The sequence below is a fragment of the Talpa occidentalis genome, unplaced genomic scaffold (assembly GCF_014898055.3).
Source record: "Talpa occidentalis isolate TD23 unplaced genomic scaffold, MPIMG_talOcc4v2.1 talOcc4.17, whole genome shotgun sequence".
Taxonomy (NCBI): domain Eukaryota; kingdom Metazoa; phylum Chordata; class Mammalia; order Eulipotyphla; family Talpidae; genus Talpa; species Talpa occidentalis.
This window is the reverse complement of record NW_023601754.1, coordinates 29,814,748-29,822,900: the sequence shown is the minus strand read 5'-3', so window position 1 is coordinate 29,822,900 and position 8,153 is coordinate 29,814,748. Positions and strand designations below refer to the sequence as shown.

The 8,153-nt window shown below is 40.2% G+C and overlaps 1 long non-coding RNA gene across 1 annotated transcript; it reads right to left on the bottom strand.

The window, feature by feature from the left end:
• Positions 1-424: 424 nt before the first annotated feature.
• Positions 425-7,823, bottom strand: LOC129146074 (uncharacterized). Its single transcript, XR_008552473.1, has 3 exons — positions 7,681-7,823; positions 1,353-1,486; positions 425-599 (listed from the first exon to the last, which is right to left on the bottom strand). It is a non-coding gene; the product is annotated as an uncharacterized LOC129146074 (long non-coding RNA).
• Between the last annotated feature and the right edge of the window lie 330 nt (positions 7,824-8,153).

Below are 8,153 nucleotides of genomic sequence, written 5' to 3'. Positions count from 1 at the left end.
AAGAAAGCGAAAGTGGCTTAGCATCCCCTTCGGATTCTCTTTCTGAGTTTCCTTTTCAAAGTTAGCACTTGTTGGGGGAGAAAGGGAAGAAAGAAAAGTCAGGCCGGCTCTGCATCCCACTGGGCTGTGAGGAGGATGTGCGGACGGGGACCTGGGGCCGCTGCGAACATCTCCTGGCCCAGGCCAGGGTCTGTGGGGCCTTCCCTTTCAGATAATAAAGCAATTTATAAACACAAGACTTGCAGGGGACAGCAAGGAATCTCGGGGGCCCTGCTAATTAAAACGCCTGTATTACATTACTGCCTCGAGGACCCATCTTCTCATTTTTAGGATTATGGTACATTGATTAATTTATACAAGTTTTTAATCCCTCTGTGCTTAATGAAGTCCAGGAACATGGGAACAGGAGCATAATTGAGCTTCACATTATTTTATTAGGGAGAATTATAGCCTGACGTGTCACAAAGAAGTTTGTGAGGGCGGGAAGGTGGCACGTGCTGTTAACCGATTGCTGTCCAGATGCCAGCAGGGACGTCCCTTGGGAGCAGACTCAGGGAGTTCATCCCTCAAAGCCATGCTGTTGGGTGGCAGCTGGTGGCCTGTAGGAATAACACCCCATCTTAGGTCTGGAGTACAGTGCTAACCACCATGGCCTGGCCACCTGCTCACATCTGCTCCACAACATACCTGACACCTCTACTTGTACTGTACCTGCACCAATTGCCCCAACACTGCCCCTGCTGCTCCCTCTGCCACAAATTACACAGGCTCATGTATTGATTCAGGCTCAAGTGCCACTTCCTCTAGGAAGCCTTCCCTGAACCAACCCCCTGAAAGGAAAAAGTCATCTGTACCAGAAGGCTTTACATTCCCTGGACTCCCCAAATATTTTGGAATCAAAAGAGCTTAGACTAAAAGACCTCTAAAGTTCCCTGCAGGTCCAGGAGCCTATGTCTCAGTCCTGGAGCTGGGAATTTCCTCCCCAATTCCCCACCTTCTTCTCACCCAGGGTTCACAAAAGTCCTGAACTGGGAGCCAGCTGATTGGACCAGAGTTTTATTCCTAGTTGTGCTTCGAAGTCTGTGTGATCCTGCATGAGTTCCCTCTCTGGGCCTCAATTTCCCCAACCATGAAGTCAGGCAAGGAAGCTAATTTTAGCTCCTGAGGCCCTCTCCAGCAAGAACAACCGAGAATTCCAGAATTTCCCATAAATCCACTAGCTTTCTGGTCCAGGGCCCTGAGTTTGGATCCCACACCCTCTAGAGGCCAGAACTGGAGTTGCAGATATGAAATCCCTGGTGGAGACTGTCAGACTTTTCTGAGTATGGAAGTTTCCAGGATGAATCCTTTACCCCATAGGGGTGGTCCTCAGGTTCCTAAAGAAGTAGAGCCTAAAATATGAAATGCAGTTTGATTCTTGCTTCCTCCATCAATTCCTTCCTGCTGAAAATATGCAAGGCTTATTCCTTCTCTCTCTCTCTCCACCCTATGGAAAGGAAGGACAGTTTGTATAAAGGAACTTAAATTTCAGTAAGATGGTAAAGGGAATTTTCTGGAGCACCTGGTGAACCTAAAATCATATCCCAGTAGTATTTCACCATCCATCAGGGAGCATAAGAGTGGGTGGGATGGCATATAACATCTCTTTCAACTTTTCCCCAAGCAAAGTTTGTGGCTCCCATAAGTATTTCCACATGATTTTTTTTTTCAGATCACTACCCAAAATCATTAGGCCAAAGGATTTTGTGCTTAAGAAAGAATCCAAATCCTGGACCAACATTCAAGGTCAAATAATTCTATGCCTTTGTTTTGTCAATGAAGGAGGGAGGGCAGAGAGTGAAGGAAAGTAGAGTGTGGGAGGGGGAGAAGGGGGAGGGAGAGGGAGAAGGAGGGAGGGACAGAGGGAAGGAGGGAAAGGGAGAGGGAAGAGACAGAGGGAAGGAAAGAGAGAGAAACTGCACTAGAACAGATTGAGGTTCCTGACCTCCCACCCCATGTTAGACCTCCAGTGTCTGCAACCTCCCACTTCTAAAATTTTCTGTTGAAAATAGAACCAACATATGCTCCAACAATTCCACTTCTGATTATTTCCATGAAATATACAAAAACACTAATTCAAAAGATAGCTGCAACTTTAGAACAGGGACATTTCTTCAGTAAAGACTGCTTGAAACCAGCAGAAGGCTCCCAGAGGAGCCAGAGGGTTGCTGGGAAGTTCGCCCACGCCAGGCACCTTCTGGCCTGCAGTCCGAGCCCAGAGGGGGAGCGGGAACCCACCGCCAGGGCAGACCAGGCATGCAGAGGAGTGCGAACACGTATCACCTTTTTAGAACAGGGACCTTTCTTCAGAAAAGCCTGCTTGAAACTGGCAGATGGCTCCTGGAAGAGCCAGAGGTGAGCTGGGAAGTTCGCCCAAGATTCTGGCGAGTACCAGCAACACAGTGTCCCAATGTATATGGCAAATTAGAAAACAGACAGTAGGGAGTAGAAAAACCACATGCAACCCAGCAACTCCTCAGGAAAATAGCACACCACAAAAAGAAAACCACCCCCCAGATTGCAACGACAGTAACTTGGAAGACCTTCTGAGCCTTCCAGAAAGAGAATTTAAAATTGCCATGATTAAAAAACTGCCAGAAGTCATAAAGGAAAACAATGAAAAGGGAAAAATATTCAACGATCAGAAGAATGAAATTGAGTCCCTAAAGAGGGAAGTAAAAGGAATGCAGGAGATTAAAGAATTAATGGAGGTGCTAAAGAACTCTGGGAAAAGCAATGAAAGCAGAATAGATGAAATGGAAGAACGTCTAAGTACTCTTGAAGACACAGAAATAAAAGGAACCAAAACAGAAAAGGAAAGAGAAGTATGAAGGAAAAAGACCGAAGAAAGACTTTGGGAACTATCTGACTCCATGAGGAAAGGAAATATAAGAGTTATAGGAATCCCAGAAGGAGAGGAGAGAGATGTAGGAACAGAGAAAATATTCAAGGAGATAATTGAAGAGAAATTCCAAAACGTGAAGAAGGAGCTGAAAATAGATATACAAGAAGCAAGAAGAACACCAAACTTCCACGATGAAAGGAAAAATACAGCAAGACACATAATAGTAAAGCTCCCAAGAATCCAGGACAAAGAAAAAAATAATGAAGCTGACAAGAGGGAAGAAACAGATAATATTCAAAGGAAAACCAATCAGGCTGACAACATACTTCTCTGAAGAAACACTACGGGCAAGGAGAGAGTGGAGGGACATAGTCAACAGACTCCAAGAAAACAGATGCCAACCAAGAACACTCTATCCCGCAAAGCTCTCCTTCCTCTATGAAGAAAGAATAAGGACCTTCCCAGACAAACAGAAACTCTGGAATTTCATTACGACTAAACCCCCACTCAAAAAAATACTACAAGGAGTCCTAAACCCAGAACCTCAGAGGGACGAATAACAATGAAAAAAGGCCAAAAAAAAAGTTATTAAAAGAATAAATAAATAAAATCAAGGGAAAGACAAACACAATGGCAAATACAGATGTTAACATATCAATATTAACTCTAAATGTAAATGGACTAAACTCTTCAATAAAAAGACATAGAGTCACAGGCTGGATAAAGAAACAATATCCAACCTTTTGCTGTCTTCAGAAAACACAATTAGCTACAAAAGATAAAAACAGACTCAAAGTTAAAGGATAGAAAACAATCCTACAAGCAAATGGAACAAAAAAGAAAGCAGGAACAGCTATACTTATATCAGATAAAACAGATTTCAAACTCAAAAAGATAAAAAGAGACCCCAACGGTCACTACATTATGATCAAGGGGACAATACTTTAATAAGAAATAACACTCATGAACATATATTCACCAAATGAAGGAGCACCAAAATATATCAGACAACTATTGTCATCTCTGAAAACAGACATCAGAGAAAACACATACATAGTGGGAGACTTCAACACACTACTAACAACAATGGATAGATCAATGAGACAAAAAATAAGTAAAGACACTAAAGCTCTAAATTAGGATCTAGAGCACTTGGGCTTAACAGACATCTATAGAACATTAAAACCAAAAAAATCTGAGTACACATTTTTCTCAAGTGCACAGGAAACACTCTCTAGGATCGATCACATGCTGGGACACAAGACAAACATCAACAGATACACCAAGATTGAAATCATATACCAACCATCCTTTCTGACCATGAAGGCATCAAACTAGAAATAAACCATAAAAAGAAGGCAAGGAACTATCCTACCTCATGGAGAATGAAAACCATGCTTGTGGAAGACCAGTGGACTAATGAGGAGATAAAAGAAGAAATCAAAAAATTCTTTGACTTGAATGACAAGGAGGACACCAATTTCCTAAATGTATGGAATGCAGCAAAAGCAGTCATAAGAGGAAAATATATAGCAAAAGAGGCTCACATCAAGAAACAAGAAAGAACTCAAAGAAACAACCTAATGTCGAAGCTCAAAGATCTAGAAAAAGAACAACAAAAAATCCCCAAAACCAGTAGAAGAAAAGAAATAATAAAAAACAAAGCAGAAATAAATGAAATCGAAACTAAAAAAACAATCCAAAAGATCAATGAAACCAAGAGCTGCTTCTTCAAAAAAATAAATAAAATAGACAAACCCCTAGCCAGGCTCACAAAAAAGGGAGAAAGCACAAATAAACAGGATCACAAATGAAAGAGGAGAAATCACAACGGACACAGCAGAAATCAAAAGAATAATCAGTAACTACTATGAACAGTTATATGGAAACAAGTTCAACAATCTAGAGGAGATGGACAAATTCCTGCAACTCTACAATTACCCAAAGCTAGATAGAGAAGAAATAGAACACCTAAACAGACCAATTACAAGCAGCGAAATTGAAATGGTAATCAAAAACCTCCCCAAAAACAAAAGCCCAGGACCTGATGGATTTACAAATGAATTCTACCAAACATTCAGAAACTAATTAGTGCCTATCCTTCACAATCTCTTCCAAAAAATTGAGAAGGAAGGGATAATACCAAACACGTTCTATGAAGCCAACATTACACTAATACCAAAACCAAACAAGGACAACACAAAAAAATAAAACTACAGGCCAATCTCCCTAATGAACATGGATGCAAAAATCCTCAATAAAATTTTAGCTACCAGAATCCAACAATGTATCCATTAGATAATTCACCACTACCAAGTAGGATTCATTCCAGGGACACAAGGATGGTTCAACATCCAAAAATCAATCAGTGTTATCCAACACATCAACAAAAAGAAATACAAAAACAATATGATAATATCAATAGATGCCGAGAAAGCTTTTGACTAAGTGCAACACCCATTCATGATAAAAGCCCTTGAAATTCTTGGGATACAAGGAACATACCTCAACATCATAAAGGCCATATATGACAAGCCAACAGCCAGTATCATTCTCAATGGTGAAAAGCTGAAAGGATTTCCATTAAGATCTGGAACAAGACAAGGATGTCCACTCTCACCACTGCTTTTCAATAGAATACTGGAAGTCCTAGCCAGAGCAATAAGTCAAGAGAAAGACATACAAGGAATCCAAATTGGAAAAGAAGAAGTCAAACTATCACTATTTGCAGATGATATGATAATATACATAGAGAACCCCAAAAACTCCACAGAAAAACTAATTCAGCTAATCAATCAGTTCAGTAAAGTGGCAGGATACAAAATCAACATGCAAAAGTCAGTAGCCTTCCTATACACAAACAATAAATCTGAGGAAGAAGAAATTAAAAAAACATCCCTTTTATTATCGAAACAAAAAAAAATCAAATATTTGGGCATAAATCTAACAAAAGAGGTAAAGGACCTATACAAAGAAAACTATAAAACACTGTTAAAAGAAATAGAAGAAGACACAAAGAAATGGAAAGACATCCCCTGCTCATGGATTGGAAGAATAAACATTATTAAAATGGCCATCCTCCCAAAAGCAATATACAGATTCAATGCTATTCCAATAAAAATCTCAATGTCATTCTTCAAAGAAATAGAACAATTATTGATGAAATTAATATGGAATCACCAAAACCCCCGAATAGCCAAAGCTCTCCTGAAAAAAAAAAAAAAAAAGAAGGGAATGGAGGCATCACACTCCCAGACTTCAAACTATACTACAAATCCATAATCATCAAAACTGCATGACATTGGAACAAGAACAGACACACGGACCAATGGAACTGAATAGAAAACCCAGAAATAAACCCACAGATTTATGGTCAACTAATCTTTGACAAAGGAGCAAAGAATATGCACTGGAGCAAAGAAAGTTTGTTCAATATGGTGCTTGGAAAACTGGGTCGCTACATGCAAAAGAATGAAGCTTGACTACTACCTCACACCATGCACAAAACCAACTCAAAATGGATTAAAGAACTAGACATAAGACCTGAAACCATAAAATACATAGAAGAACATATAGGGGAAACACTGCGTGATATGCACATCAAAGACATATTTACAGACACATCACCCAAAGCAGTGATAGTGAAGGCAAAGATAAACAGCTGGGACTACATCAAATTAAAGAGCTTCTGTACAGCAAAAGAGACAATAACCAAAACCAAGAGAAACCCCACCGACTGGGAGAACATTTTTGCACATAACACTAATGATAAAGGATTGATCACAAAAATCTACAAAGAGCTGATGAGACTCAACAAAAACAAAGAAAATAATCCAGTCAAAAAATGGGCAAAAGAGTTAAAAAGAAACTTCTCTGAAGAGGAAATGCAAATGGTCAACAGGCATATGAAAAAATGTTCAACATCACTTGTAATCAGGGAAATGCAAATCAAAACTACAATGAGATACCATCTTACACCAGTGAGAATGGCACATATTAAAAAAACTAGCAACAACAAATGTTGGCGAGGGTGTGGAGAAAAAGGAACTCTTCTGCACTGTTGGTGAGAGTGCAAACTGGTCCAACCACAATGCAGAGCTGTGTGGAGATTTCTGGACCTACTAAACATAGAGCTTCCATATGATCCAGCAGCTGTGTTTGCTTCGGCAGCACATATACCATATGATCCAGCAATTCCACTCCTAGGTATTTACCCAAAGGACACAGAAACATCAATTCCAAAGAGCACCTGCACCCCTATGTTTATAGCAGCACTGTTTTCAATAGCTAAGCTTTGGAAACAACCCAAATGCCCAAAAATAGATGACTGGATCAAGAAGATGTGGTACATATACACCATGGAATATTACTCAGCATTCAAAAAAGATAAACACATACAATTTGCAGCAACATGGATGGCGCTGGAAGGGATCATGCTCAGTGAAATAAGCCAGAAAGAAAAAGAAAAATACCAGATGGTCTCACTCATAGCAGGAATCTAGAAAACTTAAATAAAGGACCAGGAAAAAGAATAACTATAAGAACGTATAGATCAAAATCAACAGACAACTATGAACCAGAGACACTCTATGGGGGTTGGGGGGTGGGGAGGGGAGGGATTGGGGTCAAAATAAGGGGGTCGCAATTGTATGGGGAATATAAAAAGAAAAAAAGGAAAAGAAAAAAAAAGATAGCTGCACCCCCATGGTTCTTGTAACACTATTCACAACAGCAGTAAGATAACTCAGGAAAACAACCTAAGCTGTGAATGGATAAAGAAGGTGTAATATAGATACCCAAGGGAATACTACTCAGCTACTTTAAAAGTGATGAAATTTTGCCGTTTGCAACCATAGGACTGGACCTTGACAGGTTTGAGCTAAATGAAAGATGTCAGATGAGAAGAGAAACACCGTAGGATTTAACTCCTGTGTAGAGGTTGAAGAATCAAAGCAAGTGGACAAAGAGAACACAATCAACCCCTAGATTCTGATAACAGAACTGTGGTTGCCAGGGTGGAAGGGGATTGGCTTTGGTGGTGGTAGATGGGAACTAGGCCTTTGGTGGCTGGCGGGCATGATATGAAGCAGACAGAGGCCCAGGTGTGAAGCTGTGCTCCTGAGGTATGGTGGAGTTGTAAACCAATGTCACCTCAAAAAAAAAAAAAAAAAAAGTTCTGAGACCTTGAAACAAAGCAGGCCTCCAGGGATGGGGGCAAAAGAAAAAAAAAAAAAATCAGGCCTCCATTCACCCTCCTTACTTCAAAGTG